Raw genomic sequence first — 26,755 nt, forward strand, 5'->3', positions numbered from 1 at the left:
ATCATACCCAGTAAAATAATATTTTTTTATCATTTTTAGGTCTTATTCGGAACTCGAGTCAGGCCTGGGTCTGGTATAAAATTTCACAAACTAACTATACTCAGATCCATGTATTAATCGGATATTCAGGTACGAACCTAGGTCTTATTATTTATCACTATATACCCGGAAACTATAGGGTTTGGTTCGGGTCAAGTCCCAATAAACCAGACCCGTTAACATCCTTAGTTATGACCATAAGGATGATTTTGGTATGAGTGGATTCCCTTCCAAAAATCTAAAAGATTGGGTTGGAATAGTCAGAAAGCAATACGTCTCGATCAAAGCCACGCCCTCCAAACGGGGCCGCTGACTACTAACGCATAAATTCTCAAAAAGACAAAACACAAAAAGTGGAAGTGAGAAGCTTCCTTGGAAGACCTTCAGGTTTGGCACCGTCTTGTTTGGCTTTCTTCCACACCTTCCCTGAGCCTTAATTTCTTTTTCCAAAATCACTCTTTATTGTCCCGTGCAACAAAAATATCTTGAACCAAAAGCTGTAAGAAACAACCGAGAATGGCGATTATTTTAATCATTTAAGGTTGAAAAAATTCAACCCCACCGCTCTCTCCTTCAATCTGGATCGTGATCTTATAGAGACCAACCTAGATGTACATGCAAGGGAGCGTTTGCATTGATTGGAAATTGATAGCTTCTACGGAAATGCATGCATGGGAGTTGCTTTCGTTGTTGCAGAAAGCAGCCCGTGTTTTTCACGCCGGACCGTCCTTTCTACTGATACATTTTCCTGTAGGGGAGGAGAGAGGGGAGTGGTTGTTGGTCTGATCATTTGCATACAGAGGAAGAAGCAGTGGGGGAGCCAGAAGTTTTTCGTTGGGTGGGCAGACTTCGGGTGGTGATGATCGACCTCTATCGGTGGCGCAATGGCTCGAAGCCTCCATGGTGGTGAAGATCATAAATCGAGATCGAAAGCCTGTTTCGGTAGTTGAGCCACCTCCTTCTCGGTGGTGATCCAGCAGCAAGCCGAAGGTCTTCCAACTGAGGCGCCTCCTCAGCTCCCTCTTGGAGGGGACGGTCCTCACCACAGCATGAGGCAGAGCAACTCCCTCGGCTGGCTCCATCCCATGTTCACCGTCTCCTGCGTCTGGGTGCCATAGGATACTCTGTATCGCAGGGAGGCTTGATCTCCACTCCTGCACCACCCTGTTGTGATCTTCTTCGACAAGCATTCGCAAGGAAAGAGTGCAACCACCAAATCGTGTGGAATGAAGAAGAAGACCCGAGTCGTATCATATTTCGACTCGGTTTCTAATTCTGGGGTGGGCGACCGCCCACCCATGCCCACCCCTGGCTCCGCCACTGGGAAGAAGGTGCCGTGGTGTGACACTCTCTCTTTCACGATATGAAAATATGTTTTCTTCATAACAAGTGACAACTAAAGCGTGGAAGCACAAGCACACAACAATGTAATTTCTTAAAAGCAATTACATTTGCACCACCTGGTGTGAATTCCGGTGCACGAAGGTTGGATACGACCATGATTGCACCTCAGCGTGCAATACCAACATTGACCAGGTTGGCCACCACAACGATACGGTCACCATGAACAACTTCAAGAAAATGACCCACATACCTAGAGAGAGAGAGAGAGAGAGAGCACGAAGAAGAGAAAGAAGAGGGAATAAGTTGGTTGATGGAACGGTGTGAGGCAATTGGGATTTATATAGACTTTAAGAGATGGGTCTAAGGGATTGTTTGCATACACCCATTTAAGGTTCAAACGAGTAACATGCACCCATTTAAGGCCCCACTCGCCATCTCAATGTGTCAATGACATTAAGGTTAGCCGTTGAGGGCAGGTGTTGCTCCTCAAAAATGTCAAAAATGATCTTTGATGACCCTAATCAATCACTGTAACGATTAAATAAAAATAAAAGCCTTTAAGATTTTATGGAGTACAAAATTATTGAAAAAGTGATGAAAAGATTGGTCAAAGTCAAACCAAGACCAAGAACCCATGACAAGTCCAAATCCAAAGTTCAAAGTTCACATTTTAAACCATTTTGATGGTTGACCCTAAGGGCCTTGACCTCTAAGTCAACTCTACACATTTTAAACCCAATGTGTTTTAAAAATTATTCTATGTGAAACTAAATATATTTCACAAAATAAGCTTTTCTTAAAAATCTATTTTCCTCAGATAGGGTTATTTGGCCAAAGAGTTTAGTTCAAAAGACAAAATTTTGAGCCAGACAACAAGGAAATGAACTCTAAATGATTATAGTCTATAGGATATGTCAAAAATCATAGTATCAAAATGATACTGGTGCAAAAAAGGAGACAAGTTGCTTGTGGCACAACTCATTTGATCCTATGATATAGGCTTAGCAAGCTGAACATAAACAACAGGTGTTAGGCTCAGTTCAATAGATGCAAGTACTACAATACAGCCATGATCAAAAAAATGAATCTCTCTCTCTTTCTCTCTCTCTCTCTATATATATATATAATCACTATACTTGCAAGTATCATATATAAATATGCACAATAATAGGAGAAATGAGAGGCGTGAGAGCAAAAATTTGGGGGGTGGGGCGAGGTATAAAGTCATAGGTGACAGAAACAAGAAGCAATGGCATAAAACACACTAAAACAATGCATGAATCAAATCTTTTCATAAAACCTAGTAAATGCCATTTTTTTTACCTTACTTTGTACTTAAAGATGAACTAGTAATAAAGCTTAAAAGCTATGTCACGTAGATACGATTGCGTATATCGAGATATGATCATATAGGGACATGATGAGTATCATGTTCTAGGGTTTAAGTTCATGATAATCCACTTAGATAAAAAGCTCTTGAAACTAAAGGGCGACAGGATCACCTTCTGTTTTGATTTTTCTTCTCATCCCCTCATTTGGTCGATCATGTAAATTTATTTGTCCTATTCCATGATACTTTTGCTCCTAAGTTTTGTTTTCAATATCCTTCGAAAAGACTAAGTTGAGCATTTCATTGTATAAAACAAAACCTACCAATTCTAGACTTATCCTAGGGCACATCTTTTTGCCTTATGAATAGGAGCATAAAAAAACCAAGTTCTCATAAAAGGTTGTTGCAAAGAAAACATAATTTAAAAACTCGCCAGGTTGACTCAGTGACTCGGCTTGGATTGCCGAGTCACTAAGTCAAAAAACATGTTGAACTCATTTTTTATAAAACCGAGATGAGTCATGGGTTGACTCGGTCGAGTCATGTATATATATGTATAAATAATATATTTTATATATAATTACATATATTATATGAAATATAATATAAATATTATGTATATTATATATAAAAATATGGGTATACATGTATTAATAAAATAATACATTAAACATATTATAAAAATATCATATAATATATATTATATATAATATATTGGTAAATACTATAAAATATAGCTAGAATATATATATATATATATATATATTTTTTATATAAAATATAAAGTTAACATGACCCAATCGAGTCACCGAGTTGACCTGACCGAGTCACAAGTCACACAAGGATGAGCTGAGTGACGAGTCACTAGGTTTTACAACCATGCAAAAAGTGAGAAAATGCCAAAAAATATTGCAAAAAAAATAATTTTAAAAGAAAAAAGGACATTATTTAAAGAAAAAGAAGAAAGTAAAAAAGGAAAAAAATATGAGAAAATAAAGTACAAATGCTTCCATGGTGATCAAAGATCCCAAGCAAAATATGCCCAAGATCCCTTATCCCTTTGTTGTTTCTTTAAGTCTTGCATTCAAGAACATCATATATATCTAACTTTCTTTGATAACTTTTTTGAGCCTTGTGATATCCCTCGAGTTGATTTACTAAAAAAAATTACCATTTCATCTCTTACCATTGTCATCACCATTCCATTTTTTTATTTTTCAAGACCTGTCCTATTATTCTTTCAAATTTTTTGAAAAATGGTTGGCCACTTAAAAATATTCAACATGGGATAATTTTGAGGCAAACTTTGGAGTGAGGAGGTTGAAGTTCAACAAAATATCAAGTCATAGACTTTTATATGCTTGGAGCTTTCATTTTTACGCCTAGATGCCAAAGAGTCATGTTCATTTAGAAGTTTATAGAGTCTCAATCTTTGTGAGATTAGATTGACAACTATTAAAGCATGAGATTATATATGCGCTTCTATGTCTAGTTACTTTGAAGTTTGAAAGTTAAACAAAGAATTTATCCTAATAAAAAAGTGTGAGCTTGTTTATTTTATGATGATTTTAATTAAGGGCAAAAACTAGGAAGTGAAGTTGGACCAACATTGGTAAAGAATCATATTGCTACTAAAAGATGCAAGTTGCACACAATCATTTGTAACTCACTCTTCTCATGTGCATCATTTTTGAAGGCATGTATCCGTTTAGGTGATGAAATTTTCTTATTCTCAAAATTCATTTTCAAAAGCTTTTAGCAAGGGGCAGTTTCTTTTTGAAAAAAAAAAGTCATTTGAAGCATCATTTTTAGACTTAGATCATCATTAACATTGCATTTCATAAGTCCCACCATGACATTTAGCATTATGTTATGCACATTTGTCATTCATAAATAAATTTTTTGTTTTGTCACTTGTCTAGCATGAGGTTTCCTAGCATCAAATCTTGATTTTCAAGAGCATTCATATTTCATTCAATCATTCTAATTGCCTAATTTGACTCTATATAAGTCCACAAGTTGATCATGAAGTGAGGTTTATTTTGACATTTTTTGTAAACTTTCTTGATTTAATCCAAAATTGAGTTTTTTGAAATGTAGACACCCAGATCGTGCAAGAGAAAAGTTAGACAAATTAATTCGGCAATGGTAGAAGCTATAGAATGATACTCATCTTCAAAACTAGATGGTACAATGATGGTTTGTTTCTTAACACTCCAAAATATGTAGTTGGCACCCAAGAACGTACAAAACCCTGATGTGGATCTGCGGTGTAACACTCCAAAATTTTAACACAAAAATCATAAGATTTTTTTTTAGTTTGAAAATTACAATAGAAATCATTTGCTAAAAAGATCGGTTAAATAGATTGGGCGGGTTACAGAACAATCAAAACATATACTGAATTAAATTGAATTTTTCAATCACATAAATATTTTAATTCAGTCCTATGAATTTAAATTTACATCAGAGTCAAAATAATATCTAAAATAACAAATTAATGTCTATTCAAAAAATGCTTCAAAAAAGAAAATGTTTAGCTCTCGACCCCCCGCAACATCCCCCCAATCACAAGTCATCCTCAATCGGTACCTGGATGTAATTTTGAGGTTAGACTCATCAAGTTCTAGTAGAAGGTACTGAACCAACACAAGTAAACTTAAACCAATATGATACATGCTCTGTTCACTTGTAAACATTTAATTAAGCAACTAATTATTTTGAACATGCTTTAAATGACAATTACACAACACAAATAGATTCAAGCATATATTAATTTTATACATGATCGCAATTACATAACACGAATAAACTTTAGAAATAATTATTAACTTTATGCATGAGAAGATAGATAATTCATGCACTTACCAATGCAAAACAATAGTTCTTTCATGCATGTGTGACTTTATCTTTTTTTATTTAAGTTTTCTTTTTAAACAATTCATACCATGACCAAGTTAATGCACATATACTTATTGTTTCACTTTTAGCCATGTGGATACTAACATAAGCTTAACTTGGATTAGTACTACAAGAAAATTGTTAATTAGCGACGGAAATTAGCGACGGATTTTTCCCGTCGCTACTTAGCGACAGATTAGCTAGAGATAGAATCTGTCGCTAATTTGCGATGGATTAGCGAGGAAACGACTTTTATCGCTAATCTGTCGCTACTTAGCGACGGATTAGCGACTGCATGTTTTTGTCGCTACTTTTGATTACAAGAACACCATTTTAGCGACGGATTTAGAGAGGGAACTCTGTCGTCGCTACTCCGTCGCTAATTAGCGACGGAGTAGCGACAGAATATATTCCGTCGCTTTTTTGGTATTTGGGTTTCGCGACGGCTTCGCGACGGAATTTTTCCGTCGCTAAGCCGTCGCTCAATGTCGCGTAAATCCCTAATCCCATCCCTCTTTCTCTTTTCCCTGTTTCGCTGTACTGCACCCTCCCGCCGCCCGTCGGCCCTCGCCACCGTCCGGCCACCGCCGCTCGCCAGCCGCCGCTCCCCGTCCACCGCTCGCCAGCCGGCGCTCGCCAGCTGCCGCTCCCCGTCAACCTCCCGCCACCGTCCGGCGAAGCGCAGGTTCTTCTTCTTCTTCTTCTTCTTCTTCTTCTTCTTCTTCTTCTTCTTCTTCTTCTAAACGCAGGGGGTACGCCCCTTCCCTGCCGGAAACGGAGGGGGTTTAACCCCCTGCCGTGCTTTCCGGCAGGGGGGGTCGACCCCCTGCGTTTCCGGCAAGGGGGGTCGACCCCCTGTCGGAAAGGCATGGGGGGTCGACCCCCTGCCGGAAACGCATGGGGGGTCGACCCCCTGCCGGAAACGCATGGGGGGTCGACCCCCCATGCCGGAACTGCCTTTCCGGCAGGGGGTTTAACCCCCTTCCCTGTTTTGAAAAGAATTTTTGTCGGCTGGGCCGGCTGGGCCGGCTATGGCCCTGTCATAGGCTCGCCTAGCACCCAGCCGACTGGGTGCTGGGCCTGGCGCACCTGCCAGCATGCTGGCAGTCAGCCGAGTGCTACTCGGCTGGCTGCCAGCCAGCCAACAGCCACCAACGTGAATAAAAAGATTTTTTTTTTTGAAATAAAGGGATCATACCCAGCCGATCACTCGGCTGGGCCAACAACGAGGGTTCACGGCTTGACTTCGGCTGGTCTGTCAGCCGACACCCATACCACATCGATCGTGCCATGGATTTCTTTTTGAAAAAAAAAATGAAAAACAAGGAAAAATATCAATATAACATAGTGGATTCGTAGATCCACTGATTCGCCATGGATTTCCATTAAAACATGCATGGAAATCCTACCTCTACCCGATTTCTCAAACGTTTCACATAAGAAAATGCCCGTACCTTGAGAGAAATACCTGATTTTTTTAGTTAGTGTTTCATCTTGTTTCATGATTAGTTAGTTTGTTACTTAATTTGTTTTGTTTTTGTGCAGATTTTTCAACGGAACCAACTCGTGCTCGGCCACCTGTGGTAAGTAAATGACAAAAACAATGCAAATCGGGTAAATACCCGTGGTGAGTAAGTGATGCAAACGTATCACATGTTATTTAATTTATTGAATGCAGCACTTTATTGTTCACACACTCACTTAGTTGTTGATATCTAGGACTGCTTTGTTGGAGTTCGGAGATCATGCTGAGCATGATTTTAATGTAGAAATATGGAAGTGTTCTTATTTTTGGAGTACGGAGTCCATGCTAAGCATGGTAGTAGTTAGTGAGATATTGAAGTGTGTTTGCTGCAGGTACATGTTTGCCATTTATTTGATATGAATGATTATGATGTATTGCAATGTTTGATGTAATTGTATCCATGCTTGCATGTAGTTACTTTCAATTTGATTTTGACTTTCATGTGAAATTTTATAATAAAAGCATGCTTCAAATGATTGTATCATGTCATTAATAGTTTGCACATGAAAATATTAAGTTATCAATGCATGCATCAAAATTCTTGTTATTGTTTGACATAGTATATTGCATGATAAATTTGATATTTTCTTTATCGTCGCATTCTGATTGTTTTTTTCTTAATTCGTTAGGATACTATTCGTAACATCATACGACAGAATGACTGCAAACCGTGAATGGATGTACCGTAGGATAGTGGACAATGAGTTATCGCATGAATATATGGATGGTGTCGATAGTTTTATTGAATTTGCAACGGCGAGTGTCAGTACGGTAGATCCCACAGGTCGGATTAGGTGTCCCTGCAAGATTTGTAAGAATAATCGATTTGTAGAACCTCATGGCGTTAGACATCACCTATACAGGAAGGGTTTTGTGAGTGATTATCAGAACTGGGCGTTTCATGGAGAAGAATTTAGAAACGATTTTGATGCACGGGTGAATGTGGTGCACGATAATCCATATACGAATTTGATATTTGATGCTGCAGGAACAGAACTGGGTTCTGCTATGAGTTCTAGTGATGTAAGAACTGTCGTAGATGAAGAATCACCAAACGATGCAGCTAGTAGATTTTATGATTTACTTAAAGATGCTGATGAGCCACTTTGGAACGGTTGTGAGAGTCACACTATCTTGTCTGCAGTTCTTCAACTAATGAATTTGAAGTCCGAGTATAATTTGAGTCAATCATGTTTTGACCGTTTGTGTATGATTGTGAAGAGTATGTTGCCTAAAGATGAGAAATTGCCACAAAATTTCTATCGTGCGAAAGTTATGGTCAACGCTCTAGGTATGGGTTACAAAAAGATTGATGGTTGTCCAAATCACTGCATGTTGTATTTCAAGGAGCAGGAAAACGACATATCATGCCCGTCATGTGGGCATCCTCGGTTCAAGCCAAAGACAAGAGGCAATGGTAACACGAGATCAAAGGAAGTTTCATACAAGTCGCTCCGCTACTTTCCTATCACTCCTAGATTGCAGCGATTGTATATGTCTTCAAAGACAGCTAAACACATGAGATGGCATGCAAATAAAGTTCGACACGATGAAAACAAGATCACGCATCCTGTTGACGCTGAAGCTTGGAAGCACTTTGATCGTACTCATCAGAACTTCGCAATGGAAGTGCGAAATGTTAGACTCGGTCTATGTACAGATGGATTTAATCCATTTGGGGGTAGATCAACTCCATACTCATGCTGGCCAGTATTTGTAACTCCATACAACCTTCCACCAAGCTTGTGTATGAAACGTCCAAATCTTTTCTTGTCTCTGTTGATCCCTGGTCCGACCTCACCTGGCCAAAATCTTGATGTATATCTAAGGCCATTGATTGATGAATTAAAAGTACTGTGGGATGACGGTGTTACCACGTATGATGCCCACAAAAAACAAAATTTCAACATGAAGGCCGCTGTTCTATGGACAATCAGTGACTTCCCTGCATATGGTATGTTATCTGGTTGGAGCACACATGGGAGGTTGGCTTGTCCGTACTGCATGGAGGATTCCAAAGCTTTTAGATTGAGGCATGTAAGGAAGCCTTGCTGGTTTGATTGCCATCGTCGATTTCTACCCAGCGATCATCCGTTCCGACGTCAAAAGAATGCATTTACAGCAGGCACAACTGAAATGGAAGGTCCATCCTCAAGATTGTCTGGCATAGAGATTTTAAGAAGATTGCGATACTTTCCAAATGTATTAACAGATGCCCGCAGTCCTACACCCTTCCGTGGATTTGGGAAGGAACACAATTGGACGAAAAAATCTATTTTTTGGGAACTACCGTATTGGCCGACCCTATTGATACGACATAATTTGGATGTGATGCATGTAGAGAAAAATGTGTTTGATAATGTGTTCAATACAGTAATGAATATTAAAGGAAAAACGAAGGATAATTCGAAGGCCTGTATGGATTTAAAATTAATATGTAAAAGACCAGAATTGGAACTCAAAGAGTATAATGGCAAAGTACTGAAACCAAAGGCGAAGTACGTGCTCGGACCTGATCAAATAAAACATGTATGTCAATGGTTGAGACAACTGAGATTTCCAGATGGATATGTCTCTAACATTGCTCGGGCTGTGAAGATTGACGATGGACAGTTATATGGGTTGAAGAGCCATGATTGTCATATCTTTATGCAACGATTGATACCCCTAGCATTCCATGATATGTTAGACAAACCTATATGGGGGGTATTGTCTGAGTTGAGCGGATTTTTCAGAACATTGTGCGCATCGGAGGTCATTGTATCAGATATAAAGAATCTCGAGGACTCTGTCATCACCACTGTTTGTCTGTTAGAAAAGATATTTACGCCAGCATTTTTCGATGTTATGGAACATTTGATCATACATCTGCCATATGAACTAAGGGTTGGTGGCCCTGTGCAATATCGATGGATGTACCCATTTGAAAGGTATATGTTTTTTTATATTTGTCTCTTTAATGACAGATATTTAAAATTTGAAATGTATATTCTTGTCAGATGCATGTTCGACCTAAAAAAAAAGGTTCGTAATAAAGCAAGAGTAGAAGGCTCTATTTGTGAGGCGTACACTTTAGAAGAGATTTCAAATTTCTCATCTATGTACTTCGAACCTCATATTTCAACACGTTACACATGCCCGCCCCGTAACGATGATGGAGAACAAGTAACTGTAGCTGACAAGCTGTCGATATTTCAACGACTTGGGCATGCATTTGGTAGTTGCCGATCAAGGCTATTGACAGATCGAGAGCAAGATGCAGCACACATCTATATTCTTTTTAATTGTTCAGCGATCGACCCATACATCGAGTAAGTATATGTATATGCAACTCAATTATAAATCCTTTTATGTTCTATATGTGGATACATGGCTCGGTAATATAAGTATTTGTGGTTTGCAGACGATTTGATCTGGAGTTGCAAAGCAAAGTTTCACATCTCACTAATGCAGAAGTACAAAAAGAACGTGAAACTAAGTTTGTGGAGTGGTTGAAACAGTTGGTAAAGAAGCTAACATAAATTTTGTACTTATAAACAACACTAAGTTACTTAATTGATCGTGATCACAATAATTGTTTATGTCTGTGCGTAGGTTCGCCATGGTGATGTTAAAGATCAAGGAATATGTGATTTAGAAAATGGTCCGACCAAAGTTGTGCAATGCTACAACGGGTATATCGTAAATGGTTATCGATTCCATACAAAAGACTACGGTATAAACAAATCAACGATAAATAGTGGCGTGTGTGTCAAGGGTAGCAGCTACGGTGAAAATGAACATGATTACTACGGTGTTATAGAGGAAATAATGGAGTTGACTTACTTAGGCATGAATAACAGGGTTACGGTATTCAAGTGTCATTGGTTTGATCCAACTGCAACAAGACTCGACAAAGCTTCAGGCATTGTGGAGGTGAATCATAAATCCAGGTTTGGAACATATGAACCATTCATATTAGCCTCGCAAGCTCAACAAGTTTATTATACTTCATATCCGAGTATAAAAAAGTCAGATAGAAATGAATGGTGGGCAGTTTGCAAGGTGAAATCCAAACTATACCCCGAGTATGATCAGTTACAAGAAGATGAGTTAGCTGAAGACAGTGATTACTATCAATCAGATGATGTCTGTGACTTCGCTTATGGTCACGATGTTGCGCATGATATGCATGTCATATCTCCATTGGCTGATGAAACATTCATAGAGGAATGTGATCCAAATGATGTACCAAGTGGATGGGCAAACAATGAAGAAGAAGAAGAAGAAGAAGAAGAAGAAGAAGAAGAAGAAGAAGAAGAAGAAGAAGAAGAAGAAGAAGAAAGTCAAACTAGTGACGAGGAAGAATTCTCAAGCTAGTGAAAAAAATCTTATACTTCAAACCTCTATTTAAATGCATTGTAATACTTGATGTGAGTTGTATTGCAATACTTGGTGTGAATGATTAAAAATTTTATTTCAATGTATTGTAATACTTGATACGAATGATTCGAATGCATTGTAATTTATCTGAATGTATTATAATTTATGCAATTAACGAATGATTTGAATTAGTGCAATACTTGATGTCAATGATTTGAATTATTTGAATGCATTGCAATGCTTGATGTGAATGACTTGAATGCATTGTAATACTTGATGTGAATTATTTGAATGTATTGTATGACATATGTTATTTGTTAGAATATGGTTCGTGGAGGTTATAGTGGTCGCTCATCCAGTAGTAGCCAGGCTCAACCTTCATCTTCACGGGCTCCTGTGATAGGTATATCATATAACTAATTAGATGCTTGATTAGTTCAAATGCACATTCTGAGAACTTGGTGTGTATTTTTTTACAGATGATGTTGCGCCTGTATACGACCCACCTACACCAGTTGATCGCACAAGTCAACAGCCAACACAGGAAACAGGGTCTTCACAGGCTGGCACAAGAAGACTCATTCGAATAGTGTATATCGATAATCGACCGTAAGTATTTTGTTTTCAATTATTGCATATCTTTTAAATATTTTATATTGATATTTACTGTGTAACAATTCATGTGCAGCACGAGGTTTGAGCCACAAGAAGTAGTACGGGAGATTAGGAATTCACTTCTTCAACATCTACCAGGACCAGTTGCTCAATGGAAAGAGTACCCAAAGGAGGTATTAGACAGATTGTGGTCCTTATTCATGGTATACAGTTGTTCCTCATAGTTAATGTGTTTCATATTTAATTTATTTAAGCAATGTCTACTAACTTTCTGAAAATATTTGTAGGCTTCGAATCGCTTTGCAACTACGGTGGAAGAAAATGATGCAAGGAAGGTGTGGCAGAAGGTGGCTGCCAATCGATTTGCAGACATGCTGCACACTATGAAGACTGCAGCAAAAAAAGCATCTGGCGTAGTAGATGATCCATTACTGTGGAAGGGCCATGGTCCTATTACTATCAGGAGAGATTACTGGGATGAAATGTGCGATATGTGGGCGGGAGATGCATTTAAAAATCGCTCTGCGAAGGCTTCACAAAATCGATCGAAGATGCCCGAAGCCCATCTACACACAGGTGGATCTAAGACATTTGGGAGCCACCTAAAGAAAATGGTAACTCATCAATATATAATATTAATTTTATAAGTATAGTTGCAAATTTGTGTACTAAATCTTTTGTCATTTAACTTCGCAGGAAGCAGAAAAAGGAGGCAGTGTACCATATAAGGATGTGTTTGTAGAAACACATAAATGGAAGACCACGGGAGTCTTCGTATCAGAGAAGGCGAGAACGACAACGGTATGTATTAATTCTATTAATAATCATTGCAATATATATGCAAGTCATCATAATGTTATCATTAATTATTAATGAATACTTTAAACATTATTTTGTAGGAGGCATATGAGCAACAAATGGTAGAGCGATATGGTGAAGACGCTACTCAGCATCCATCATTTGATCCTACAGCATGGGTGACTGCAGCAGGTGAACCCAAAAAAGGTCGCGTGTTCGGGTTTGGGAGTAATATGAACACTTCACCAGTTATTGGTTCTTCCAGTTACGGCTCACCAACTTCTTGCACCGACATAAGCTCCAAGCAGTCGACTATTCTTTCCGGTGATGATGTACGCGAGATCATTAATGAATCACTGAATAACTACTTCCAATACACCGTCGCCCCCTTTCTCCGAAATGAGATCAAGGCCGCTGTTCAGGATAGGGGATCTTCGATTCCAGGTCCCTCTCAGGTATAATCACATATATAGTTTTTTTGACTATCTTAAAGCACATCTGAGCATGGTAGAATCACATATAGAGTTTTTCTAGATGCCTTAGAACACATATGAACATGCTATAATCACATATTCAATTTTTTTACTGCCTTAGCACACATATGAGCATGATAGAATCACATATATATATATTTAACTTTTTGTCTGTCTTAGAGCACATATGAGCATGATAGAATCACATATAAAGTTTTTTTGATTGCATTAGAACACATAAGCATGCTATAATCACATATTCAGTTTTTTTACTGCCTAAGAATACATATGAGCATATTATAATCACATATTCTGTTTTTTGACTGCCTTAGCACACATATGAACATGCTATAATAACATATAGAGTTTTTTAACTGCCTTAGAACACATATGAACATGTTATATATCATTTATGATAGAATCACATATAAAATTTTTGGCTTTGCCTGCCTTAGAGCACATATGAGCATGCTATATTCACATATTCAATTTTTTTACTGCCTTAGCACACATACGAGCATGATCGAATCACATATATAGTTTTTTGCTTGCCTTAAAGCACATCTGAGCATGGTAGAATCACATATAGAGTTTTTTTATACGCCTTAGAACACATATGAACATGCTATAATCACATATTCAATTTTTTGACTGCCTTAGCACACATATGAGCATGATAGAATCACATATAGAGTTTTTTTATTGCCTTAGATCACACATGAGCACATGATAGAATCACATATAGTGTGTAATTTATTTCATTATATTTTGTTTATCAATACTGACTGTTCTTTTCTTGTGTAGGCTGCTAGCGATAATCAGGGTAGTGGAGCTGAAGGGACAGATAAAGACAATGAACAAGAAGACGCACAAAATCTTGGCGATGATTAGAGGACTGTGTTGAAGAAGTTCTATTTTTTTTATTTTTCCTAATTGTAATTGTTGAATTGTAAATAATTAAACTTCTTAGTTTTAAGGTGGAACGATTAATTATTATAGATACTTGTTATATGAATTTTTTTGTGTGGTTTTTTTTTTATTTACAGGAAATATAAATTGTACAGGAAATATAAATTGTACAGTTCTCCGTAATTAATTTTTAAATAATTTTTTTTTGATTTTTTTTCGTTTTTGCGACGGATTAGCGACGGAGGATTCCGTCGCTATTCATATTAATCTAGCGACGGCTTAGCGACGGAATTAAATCCGTCGCCACGCCGTGGTCGCCGTTTAGTACCGGCGGATTGGCGACGGAATATAGCGCTCGTTATTCCGTCGCAATTAGCGACGGACTTGGCGACGGAATTATTCCGTCGCCAGTTAGCGTCGAAATATTCGCGACGTAAGCATACTGTCGCCGCGTTGTCGCTAATCTGTCGCTAACATGGTTAGCGATGGATTAGCGACGGATTAGCGACGAAAGGTGGTCGTCGCTAATCTACTGCTCTGTTGTAGTGTAGGGTCACGACTCAGGCGAGGTGTTTTTAAACAAGTTGTGACCTAACCTTGGCTGAACACCTTTCACCAGTTTTGGCTAGGGGACGACTTAGTCGAGAGAGAGCTCCCAACACCTCTAACCTAATATATCATATTTCACTCATGAGTTTTATACCTGCCACACCATGGTTACTGTGGAGGTTTTCTCTATCTCCATGGTTGGGGAGAAGCAACCTTTATACTTAAAACTTGGTTCCACAAAGCCTAAAATACCATTTACTTTCTCATTGTAACTATCAATAGAATTAATATTCATAGATTATTCTTTAAATTACATTAATTTTATTTATTTTCATGCATACACATAATGAATCTATTTAAAAGATTCATGTCTCTATTTTGAATACTTTGATATATGACTGAATGCCAGTATCACTTTCATGTCATGCATACTACACATTCATTCGTAGGCATTGAATACAATTCATATCATGCATTTATACATTATTACATGCCACACACTTCAATGTACATGTACTTGAAATTTAGTAAAAACATTCTTTCAGTGGCATGCAATAACAATTCATCTGATGTCATACTTATTACAAATTAGAACATGCATTTACAGAATACTACAAGATACAATTGAATGTTAACTTATCATTCAAATCAATGCATTAACATCAAAAGTTCATACTTCGCATAACTTAACCAGCCCGTATTCGGTTCAGGACCCAGTTAGGCGAGGTTCATTCTCTTATTATAATAATAACCATGTTGTATATAGGGTGAGATCTAAGCTTATCTTTCTGTCATAATTACATGTGTTTTTCAGCTTTCAGACGCCATAAACCGTTCGTAAAAACTCCTCACAATGAGAGAATTACAAATGTTTTACTGGATAGAGGTTGGTTGCCACATTCATATAGGTAACATTAATCAACCGGTAAGTGGCAACTAAATCAACACAACCACCCTATCAGCCAACATAAAAGAAAGGTTTATTGGGACTGTAATTGAGTTGCATCCCCACATTGGGCAAGAATGCAGCCTGTTGTAGTCCATCTAAGGTGCGCCAACAAGGTCGCACCTTACTGGTCATTGAGCTGTTATGCAAGTTGGGATAAAGTCGACCCTAGTCTGCTGCACCTACGTGATGCAGCCATGACTACCCACTGACCCACACAACAACTGTAGTCTATTGTGTTTGTCATGGGCAAGCATGGCGTGGATCAACCCGCAAGCAGTTGGCTGGGGGTTAGCAGACCCCACCGTTCTGCACTAGGTTTCATATATATATATATATATATATATATATATTAACAGTCCTAGTTAGGTCTACCTAGTCAATTCTAACAAATTGATGAAACTGACCCTCAGAGAGCTGCTTCACAATATTCATTATCAATGCTAAAAAATAAATATCAAGTAAATCCTATACAAGATTAATAATTTCAAATCTCTCAAAATGAAAGTTGTTCACAAACATTTAGATCTCATGGATGAATATAAAAGACATTAATGATTACAATATATGAAACAATGAATTCAATATGAGCTTGAAATTACCACCTTTAACCAAAATAGTCAAATTACATAGAGATTCCACGTCTCTAACTATAAAACCTCAATCAGCCAATAAAAGGCTTTGATATTTCACAATTTAGTGTTAAAACCACAAAAATTCAAGACACGTTCTTGATTAAAAACATAAGAGGCATTATTGTGATTTTTAGAAGTTTTTGAGAAATTCTTTAGTTTTTAGACACAATGTAATATGTTAATATCAACATCCAATGTCATCCGTTCAGCAAAGGTGGAAACAGAAACTAACTCATATCAAATAGCTCACAACTTATGCATGCACAAAAAGATTCAATAAAAAGATAAAACATGTTTTTAAGGACCCTGAGCATTTACGAAAAAGTCTGGTGAGGTGAAATTAGAAACCAAAAATTAAAAAGGACTTAAGAAAATGGGTTACATGATATATAAAAAATTATCATAAAAAGAATTTCTTGAACCCACTGATCAGTCATGGCTCAACCCGAGACTGATCTGAGCCCTTTCATGTATACATGATTGATCCATATATGAATTGGTTCATGCAGTCGGTATCCATATCTGAGCAACCGCAAGCCCATACTCGAAAAGGGTCATCACACACACACACACACACACACACACATATATATATATATATTCTATTGGTCCAGACCAGTCCATAATCAATATGGGACTAATCTAGAACCTATTACAAGTTCAGATTCATGATCAACCCTTATCTGGTTTAGTCTCAATACTGATTTTGCAAATTGAATCAGGTCCAACTCAAATGCCTCCCAAAACATCCCGTAAAAAATTTTCTAAGACTTTTTTTCCTAAAATTTTGAATTTACATAGGACAATCTAGTTTGCATTGTAGTTGAACCAAATTAGGTTTGATATCAAGTTTACTCAAACCGTAATTAGAAAATACTTGTTTTGCATCAAAATCAAAGTTTTTCTCAGAACCGATTTCGGTGCTTATCAAATGTGCACCGTATTAGTTCTAGTTATATTAGGACTGATATACGAGTTTTAAAAACAAATTCGCACTCGAATTATGCTCATGCATATAGGTTCTAGTCTACATGTATCAGATTAGAACCCCTACCTTGATCATCAAAACTACAAACACTAAACCAACACATCGTAGGCATAAACTGAATTTCTCCTCCGAACCATGGTTGTGTATCCTCGTCAAGCCACAACCCCAATCGAATCCCTACCCTCCAAAGTCATATGGAGGAAGTGAGAGTTGAGAGAAGAGGAAAGAGAGTTGGAGAGAAGAGAGAGACTAGAAGAAAAAGAGAAGGGGGGAAAGGGGGGGGGGTGAACCTCTCTCCTTAAATAACTATTGGGATTTCTAAATCTCAATAGTTTCCTTTATTTTTTTCTTTCTAGCCCAATTATTTTCCTTTTAAAACATTTTTCAAACCCCTAAAGTTCTAGATCAAATTTTAGCCTCTTTAGTCATTTTAGTAGGTTTTAGATTTTCATCCTAAGTCAATTAGGAAAAATTGAGACCATGTATTGGCTTGCCTCATGGAGAGGTTGCACCCATGGTCAAGGGGCCCACTAGGGTGGGACGTCTTACCCCAAGGATATCCCTTCCTAATCACTAACTTAGGAAAAGTCTCTAAGTCTTTCATAGAAGGCTATTTTTTTTCTAGGTTTCAAATTAGAAACTTTTAAATTCATTGACTTAGTTTTTAAAGAAAAGTTTTAAAATCAAAATTTTCATATTTTTATCTTTGTTTTTGGCAATGTAGGATACACATGAGGTTGGCTCCACATAGGGGGATGTTCAACCTATTGGACTCCTACAATTTATTAATTATGATTTATTCTGTATTTTAATTCCATAGCATTTCCAAATTTTAAAAATTTAAATGGAATTCCAATTTGAATTTCAAATCTAATCAAGATCCAAATCCATTTAGGTAGATCCATATCCAAATCTGATTTCTAATAATCCAAACCCAAATTCACCTTAAATTTAATTCAAAATGCAAATTGGCTTGAATTAAATTAATTTTGAATTATAATTTAAATCCAATTTATCATTGAATTTAAATTTAATTCCAAACCTTAATTAATTTTTTATTCCTTTTTACATGTGAATTAGCTCTTAAATTAACATTAGTTAAATTCCTAATTTTTACCCAAATTAAATATGAAAATTAATTTTTTATTATTTAATAATTTCTAAAAAGTTGCAAGTGTTACATCCTTCCCTCCTTAAAAAAATTTTGTTCACAAAATTTAGTTACGGTTACGTACCAAATAAATCCGAACATTTTGCTTTCAACCTTTATATGTTTAATAACTTCAAAAAAAAATTATGGGTATTACATGCGGTTAATTGGACACCTAACCCAGTTGGCGTATGAAAAAGCATGCAACTGAAAGGATGATCTTGAAAGAAGTCTAATGCCATGATCCAGAGTCCCGTGAATGTAACGCAGGATCGGCTTAACCATTTGGAAGTGTGTGTAAGTAGGATTCTACATGAGTTGGCTCACGTAGTTGATGCTATAGGCGATGTCAGGGCCTACCATTATGAGATATTGAACTCTACTGACAAGACTCTGATATGCAGTAGGATCAGGGTAAGAGAGTTCACTGATAGTACTAGATTGCAGAGAGGGCACCATAGGCTTGGGAACTGGCTTAGCACCAAGAAGTTGAGCTCTATCAAGAAGTTCATAGGCATAATATTTTTTTATTGAGGAAGAGACCATTTGAAATTTATTGAACTTCAATGCCTAGGAAGTAGTGAAGGAACCCAAGGTCTTTCATAGCAAACTCCCTACTAACTTGATTAATAAAGGAAGCAAGAAACATAGAATCACTGTTAGTTAGGATAATGTCATCGACATAATGAAGCAAAACAATGATTTTTTTACTATCTTTGTAGATGAAGAGGGATGGATCAACAATATTAGAGAAAAATCTGAGAGACAACAGAAAGGTCCCAAATCAATCATACCAGGAACGAGGAGCCTATTTAAGACCATAAAGAGCCCTCTTTAGCTTGCATACATAGGTCATCTTATGTGGGTCCTGAAACCGAGGTGGTTGTTCAATGAAAGACTGTTTTATTTAAATACCCATGCAAAAACACATTCTTGATGTCCAGTTAGTGAATATCCCAACAATTTACCATACACTACAAGAAAAATGTTAATTAGCGACGGAAATTTGCGATGGATTTTTTCCGTCACAAATTAGCGACAGATTAGCTAGAGAAAACTTTCTTAATGAATCCATCGCTAAGTAGCGACGGATTAGCGATGAAAGTTGTTTCATCGCTAATCCGTCGCTAATTAGCAACGAATTAACGACAACAATTATTTCGTCGCTAATTCTCAATACAAGAAAAACATTTTAGCGAGGGATTTAGCGAGGGATTTAGCGAGGGAATTTTTTTGTCGCTAATTAGCGACGGAAAAATTCCCTCGCTAAATCCCTCGCTAATTTTCGATTTAAACCAAGCGCGAAATTTTCCCTCTCTCCCCGTTCGAAACTTAAATCGATCGCGCTCGATTTAAACCGAGCGACGTCGGAGAGCGCGTTGGAGAGCATGTACATGAGAGTGGAGGACGGCGACGCCGGAGGACAGTCGGCGATCGCTGGAGGACGTCGGCGCCGGTTTACTGAGGACGACAACGCCGATTTACGGAAGACGGCGACGCCGGAAGACAGCGACGCCGGAGGACAGCGACGCCGGAGGACGGTCGGCGATCGCTGGATGACGTCGGCACCGATTCACGGAGGACGACAACGTCGGTTCACGGAGGACGGCGATGGCGGAGGACGGTCAACGATCGTTGGAGGACGTCGGCGCCAGTTCACAGAGGACGACGATGCCGGTCCACGGAGGATGACGACGATGCTGGTTCATGAAAGATGACGGTGTCGGTTCATGGAGGACGGCGACGCCGGAGAGCACCAGTTCATGGAGGACGGCGACGCCGGTTCACGGAGGACGATGACACCGGTGCACGGAGGACGGCGATGCCGGAGAGCACCGGTTCACGGAGGACGATACAAGTCCGGCGATGAGGCAGAGCGATTGTTCTGTGCATGCAATGCCTGTCGGGTGCGGTATAAGTTCGGCTTAGTGTTGCTGGAATACCGCCCGACAGGGATCAATTTTTTTTTTTAAATTTAGCGACAGATTAGCGATGGATAATGTCTGTCGCTAATCTGTGGCAAATTAGCGACAGAATTAACGACAAATAAGTTTTTTTCGCTAATTAGCGAGCAAAAATTCGCGATGGCCTATATTCATGGCTAATCCGTCGCTAAGTCGTCGCTAAACAGTTTAGCGACGGCTTAGCGACGGATTAACGATGGATATAGGTCGTCGCTAATCCACGGTTTTCTTGTAGTGATAATTAAGGTGAGAACAAGATAAATAGATGCAGGTTTTATGATAGGAGAGAATGTCTCCATAAACTCAGTTCCAAAAACTTGATCAAAACCTTTAGCAACAAGCCTAGCCTTTAGGCATTCTAAGGTCCCATCACTCTTCAACTTGGTTTTATAAACCTATTTGTAGTGTATAACATGCATATCCATTGTGTAGGGAACAAGATCCTACATATCGTTGACATGTAAAGCATTCATTTTTTCTTTTATAGCCTCAGTGCAAGCCTTGTGAGCAAGAGCAGCCTTAAGAGTTCTTGGTTCAAGAGGGGTAGTGAGAGCAAACAAATATTTGTGATTTGGTTTTACAATCTCATCCCTCAGATGGGTCAACATATGGTGAGGTCTGGGACACGGTTCAAGATTTACTATAGGCAGTTGAGGGACACTTTGAAGTTGATGTTCCTCATTAGGAACATGAATACTGTGGTATGATCAACATTGCTCATAGAGGAGTCATCAACAACAGTCCCACCATCCGTAGAGGTCCCACCGGGTTCAGGCTAGCCCCAGTGGTCAAGGTAGCCTAGAGGATCATCACTAAACATGCGAGCATTATCTTGATCAGATTGATGGTGAGAATCGTGATCTTGATGCATAACCTGTCCATCCCATTCTTTAATGTTGACTAACTCATGTGACTGTTCACTTGAGGACAATAAACTTTTGGGTTTTGAGTAAGGAAAAATAGATTCATCAAATATCACATGCCTAGACATGTAGACACATCCAGTAGGTGAAAATATATATTGGTACCCTTTACGATGGTTAGTGTAGTCCATAAAGACTCATGAAAGGGTTTTTGGTTTAAACTTGTGATTGGCATAGACCTTAAGGTAAGGAAAACACCGACAACCAAACACTCTTAGACACAAATAATTTGGTGTTCTGTGGAAGAGGATCTTGAAAGGAGATTTCCTAGAGAGATTGGATGTAGGTAGCCGGTTTATAATCCAAGTAGCAGTCAAGAATGCTTCAACCCAAAACCGAATTGGGATTCGAGCATGAAACATCATGGTGAGATCCAATTCTGTAATAGAGCGATGATGCCGTTCTGCCATGCCATTATGTTTTGGTGTTTTAGGACAACTTTTATAGTGAATAACACCATCTTTCTTAAGACAATCTCTAAACTTCTTGTCATTAAACTCATCCCCTCCATCAGTTTGAAAAATTTTCATCTTTCTACCAAATTGAGTGTGCACCGGTTTATATAGTTCAACAAATTTGGAAAAATAATTCAAAATTTTGTCTTAGATGAAAGATCCAGGAATATCTAGAGCATTCATCAACAAAAATAACATAAAACCTGAATTTTTGATAGGATGTAACTGAGAAAGGACTCCATAAATCACAATGAATTTTACCAAAAAGCTCTTTACAATGTTCTTCTACAGACAAGAAGGGAAGACAACCCATTTTTTTCATTTGACAACAAACACAAATTTTATTGCTAATTGGCTTCGAAAGAAAATCAACAACTTGAGTATGAGTGTGACCAACTGGTTGATGCCAAATATCTCATGTGGTATATATGAACCTGGTAGAGAAGAACACCTCTTTCACACACACCTCTTTATTTAACGACAAAGATCACCTATCCTACTCCTACTTGCCACCACCCTGTCTATCCTCTTGTCCTTAATAATAAAACCATCAAATGAAAATTCAAAGACACAAGGCATATCACAAGTCAACTGGCTCACAAAAACTATATTCTTTTTTATCTTAGAAACCAAAAGCATGTTATTGAGTCTCAAGGTGTAAGACCCATTACCAACATTGGTAGAGCCAACATGAGTTATATCAAGTTTGGATCCATTGCCAACCATAATTTTCTCAGAACTACTAAACTTAGAAAATGATTCAAGGCTACCTAAGTCTGCCGTGATGTGGGACCTCACTCCGGTATCTGAAAACCATGTTTGATCTTGGCTGTTTGCCAGCTTCATTGCTGTGAAGGCTTGAGGAACATCTTTCACTTAATATGCATGATTAAATCGGTGCCAACAATTTAAGGCACTGCGATTAAGTTTATTGCAAATCTGGCATAGAACACCTTTCTCCTTGCTAGTATTTTTTTCCAGAATGGTTTGAACCTTAGTTCCCAGGTTTGGAACCATCCCTGACTTGATTGGTTCGGCTGTCGACTTGACTGGCTTGCGTGAAGCTACGTCCCTTCGAGTTGAACTGTTGTCACCCATTGTTTGACTTGAATCTTGGATTGCCAGTTATTTGGCCAAAGAATGCAACAGTTTGGTTAATTCTATCATCATTGGAATGAATGGAACACACAATCTCTCTTTCCTCAATAAGACCCACAATGTCAATATACTCGAGAACTGGCGGTTTGAGCTTTGTAGTAATGAAGGAATCATATTCAGAGCCTAAACCATTCAACAACTATAAGACCATGGTCTGGTCCTCAACAGGTTTGCCTATGGCAGCCAACTTATCATAAATATTTTTAAATCCTTAAACGTAGTCAGCTACATATTGATTTTGTTTCTGATACGATTGCAACTTATGATTCAGAAGGAACATACGTTCTTTTGAGACATGAGCAAAATCCTTCACTAGGGTGTCCCAGACCCCTTTAGATGCCCGAAGGCCAACCACAAGCCCAAGCACATCTACATATAAAGTGCCAGTGATTCAGCCACGCAGAAGTCGATCAATAATGGTCAGTGCCAGGTTAGAGTGTTCGCCATCGATGAAGCCAATCATATCTTGGCTCTCGATTAGGCCTAGTCGTTGCGTTTTCCGTTGAAGAAAGTTTGAGAGATTCAGTTTAATTGTGACAAAATTTGACATATTCAGGTTAAAAGGGTATGTGAATTTGATAGAACTCTCGCCAGGAACAGTAGAGGAAGCCATGGATCAAAGTTACCGGATTTCTCGCACACTCACCGGATCGATAGGCTCTGATACCATAAACATAATTCAATCACACAGCAAAATTTGAGCACAACTTGCTGAAGACCCAAGGCTAGTTGTCCTGACACCAGCCATATAACACTGCCTCAACAATAATATTAGGCTCTTTCAACCATGAGCTGTGCATAAGGTGAGAAGATGAAGAAAAGGAGTCTTAAGAAAACCTTTCTTGCACAGATAAAAGGAATGACCCACATTCTTCATTTAAACTAGGAAGAACAACAAAGCTCCCGCAGGACACGTAACATGCATTGATATCGCAAGTAGGTTCAGCTAAGATCCTTCAAGGACACGTTTTAGCATGTAGTGATATAGCAGCTATATAACTTTTTTATTTTTGGATAATCTAAGGGAAAACCCCAATATCACTGACAACACATTGGCTGGCCACCGGTTAGTAAAACCCTTGAGGCCCCGCTGCTCACCTGAGAGTACACCCCATAGTGACAAACGTTTTTATCGACAATTTCTCATTTTTCAAAAACTTGTGCGAAATTAAAAAAAATCATAAATCTTGACAATAAAGATAAAAAAATATTTTTATAAGAAAATATTAATAAAAATTATTTAAAAATAAAATACATGATTTTTTTTGCAATAAATAGCTGTTTAAAACGTAAATATCACGTTTAAATCATGGCAATTATGTTTTTTTCATAAATCTCACGATATTTTAAAAATCTCCCGAGAAATTGCTGTTTTAAACTTTCAGGCAATTTCTCACTTATCGCGATATTTTCGTAAATCTCGCGATATTTGTCACTATGGTAGACCCAGCTTCAACAACCTTGCGAAAAGGGATGCCACCCGTGGGTTTCGAACTTGTGATGCCCAGTCAACTTGGTGACATTCACAAGTTGCCCCTACCAGATGATCGGAGCCCTTGTGGGTAGCTATATTTGTCTTTTCATATGTCATAGTATAGAAAAACATGTCCGTGATGTAGCAATGTCAGCGGGTCAGGGTCAGATATTATCTGACATCCAACCCCAATCTGAATCTGATTAATCAGATCCGGTAGCCAAAGTTGGCTCCAATTAATAATCGGATATGGACTTGGTATTAAGCTTTGCATCCAAATCTGAGTCCAAGTTCGACTAAGAGCCAAATCTGATTAAAATCCAAATCTGAACCCACGTAAATATCAGATTTCAAGCTAGCCGGTGGCGAATTCAGTTTCAGCTGGTTCCACCTGACTCTGAATCCCAGTCCGAACCTGATTGTGCCAGACTTGATTAAGTCTGACTCAATATTGCCTAGGTCTGACCTGAGTCCGCCCCGTCTACGTCCTTAGGTTTGTGCTTGGATGATCCCCAAGGACATACACCGGGTTTAAAATATGAGGGTATTGGCATTAGATGAATTAAGGGCCTGTTTGGAATCTAGGATCTGGAATCAGAGAATGCATTTGGCAAAAAGTTGGTCAAATTACCACCTGAAAACACAGCATTTGGCAGCTCCAACACTACATTTCAACACCATGGTTTTCACAAAACATGCATGAAAATGGTGTTTTTCATCCCAATGCAAGGCTCCCAACAACCTAAGCCTCTCAGCTCATCTTTGATTACAGATCATAAAAATGATCACACTAGTGTGATGAAGCAATCAAGGACAAAACATGATGTTAACACTGATACATGGCAAATACCAAAGAGGAAAGAGATTGGAAGATGGTAAGGGAGGGCTGAAAGATGTGGGGAGGTCTTTTGGTGAGTTTGTTTCATGCCTTTTCCTATGAAAGAGTCTCTCTTTCATGAGAAATATGGTCACTTTCCTAAGGGAGGTGAAACAAACATCTTTATAAGAATTAAGTGATGGCGCCCACTAAATAAATACAAAAGGCGTCTTTCCTATCAAAGTAAGTTCATACCTCCTTCCATAGGGAGAAACAATTTCTTCTTGGGCATCCCTTTTGAAGGGAAAGTGCTTTCATTTGTCATACTCCCACTCAAGAGAAGCCTCTTTCCTTTGAAAGGGCCACTATGGAGGGAAAGTGCTTTCCCATGGGGGAGGTATGAAAGCTGCTTTTTTGCATTTGATATGTGGGTCCCACCTTATATTTCTCAAAGACATGTGTGTTTCACCCTTTGTAGGAAAGTGCCTCTTTCATAGGAAAGGGCATGAAACAAACGGCCTGTTAAGGAAATATTCTGGTTGGACTAACTAGTTTTGTTAAGATCCTAGGATTTGAGACGAGAACCTGATGTAATCAATCATCACTTCTGCTTCATGAGGCTTGCAATACATGTGGTCCGGTTGATTCAATATTCACATCACTAGACAATTATTAAACTTTTACTACCTATAAGTAGCTTTTCCCGGTAAAGATTTTTGTCTAAACCATCTCGCTTTGAATACAATTGTAAGGAAACAAGGCCTCTAAGGGTTCCTCCAAATGTGCCATATAGCTCTGAGACCATGGACTGCATATTTAGGGATGTGAAAGTGTTAGCTGGATTCGGTTCAGATGTAGGCATAACCGAATCCACTTTAATTGGATCTTGCCGAATCATATTCAGAGTCAGATGGGTAAAGGCCATAATATATATCCAATCCATATCCGACTAGGTAATTGGATATGTCATATGTAACCGATTTGGATTATCTGTCCAATTAGGATTAGAATATAGAACTCCACTACTGAATCCAAACCTGATCATTAATTGGGTGCCAGATTCGGTAAGATATACAATCCATTGACATCCCTGCGCATATGTAGTTTTGGGAGTTTTAGATAGAGTGGTGATATGATGTAGGTGGTAAAGTGCATAAGAACAATAGACAATACCCTATGTCTACGTGCAAAGCAGGAGAGGTTTTAACATTTATTTGGAGCCTAAATGTGTATACAGTATCCACTATATTTTAGGTGGTGTTTGGTTCCAGAGATCGATTTTCTTGGGAAATACCGGTGGCTCACCTGGTGGGTGTCTTTTGCAAGCTAGGGCATTCACTCAGGGTCTACTTCTACAATCTAGGAGGGAAGGCACAATAAGCGACCCCATTCTTAGGCAA

Source organism: Nuphar pumila, chromosome 14, assembly GCF_984573655.1.
Source record: "Nuphar pumila chromosome 14, dmNupPumi1.hap1.1, whole genome shotgun sequence".
Classification (NCBI taxonomy): domain Eukaryota; kingdom Viridiplantae; phylum Streptophyta; class Magnoliopsida; order Nymphaeales; family Nymphaeaceae; genus Nuphar; species Nuphar pumila.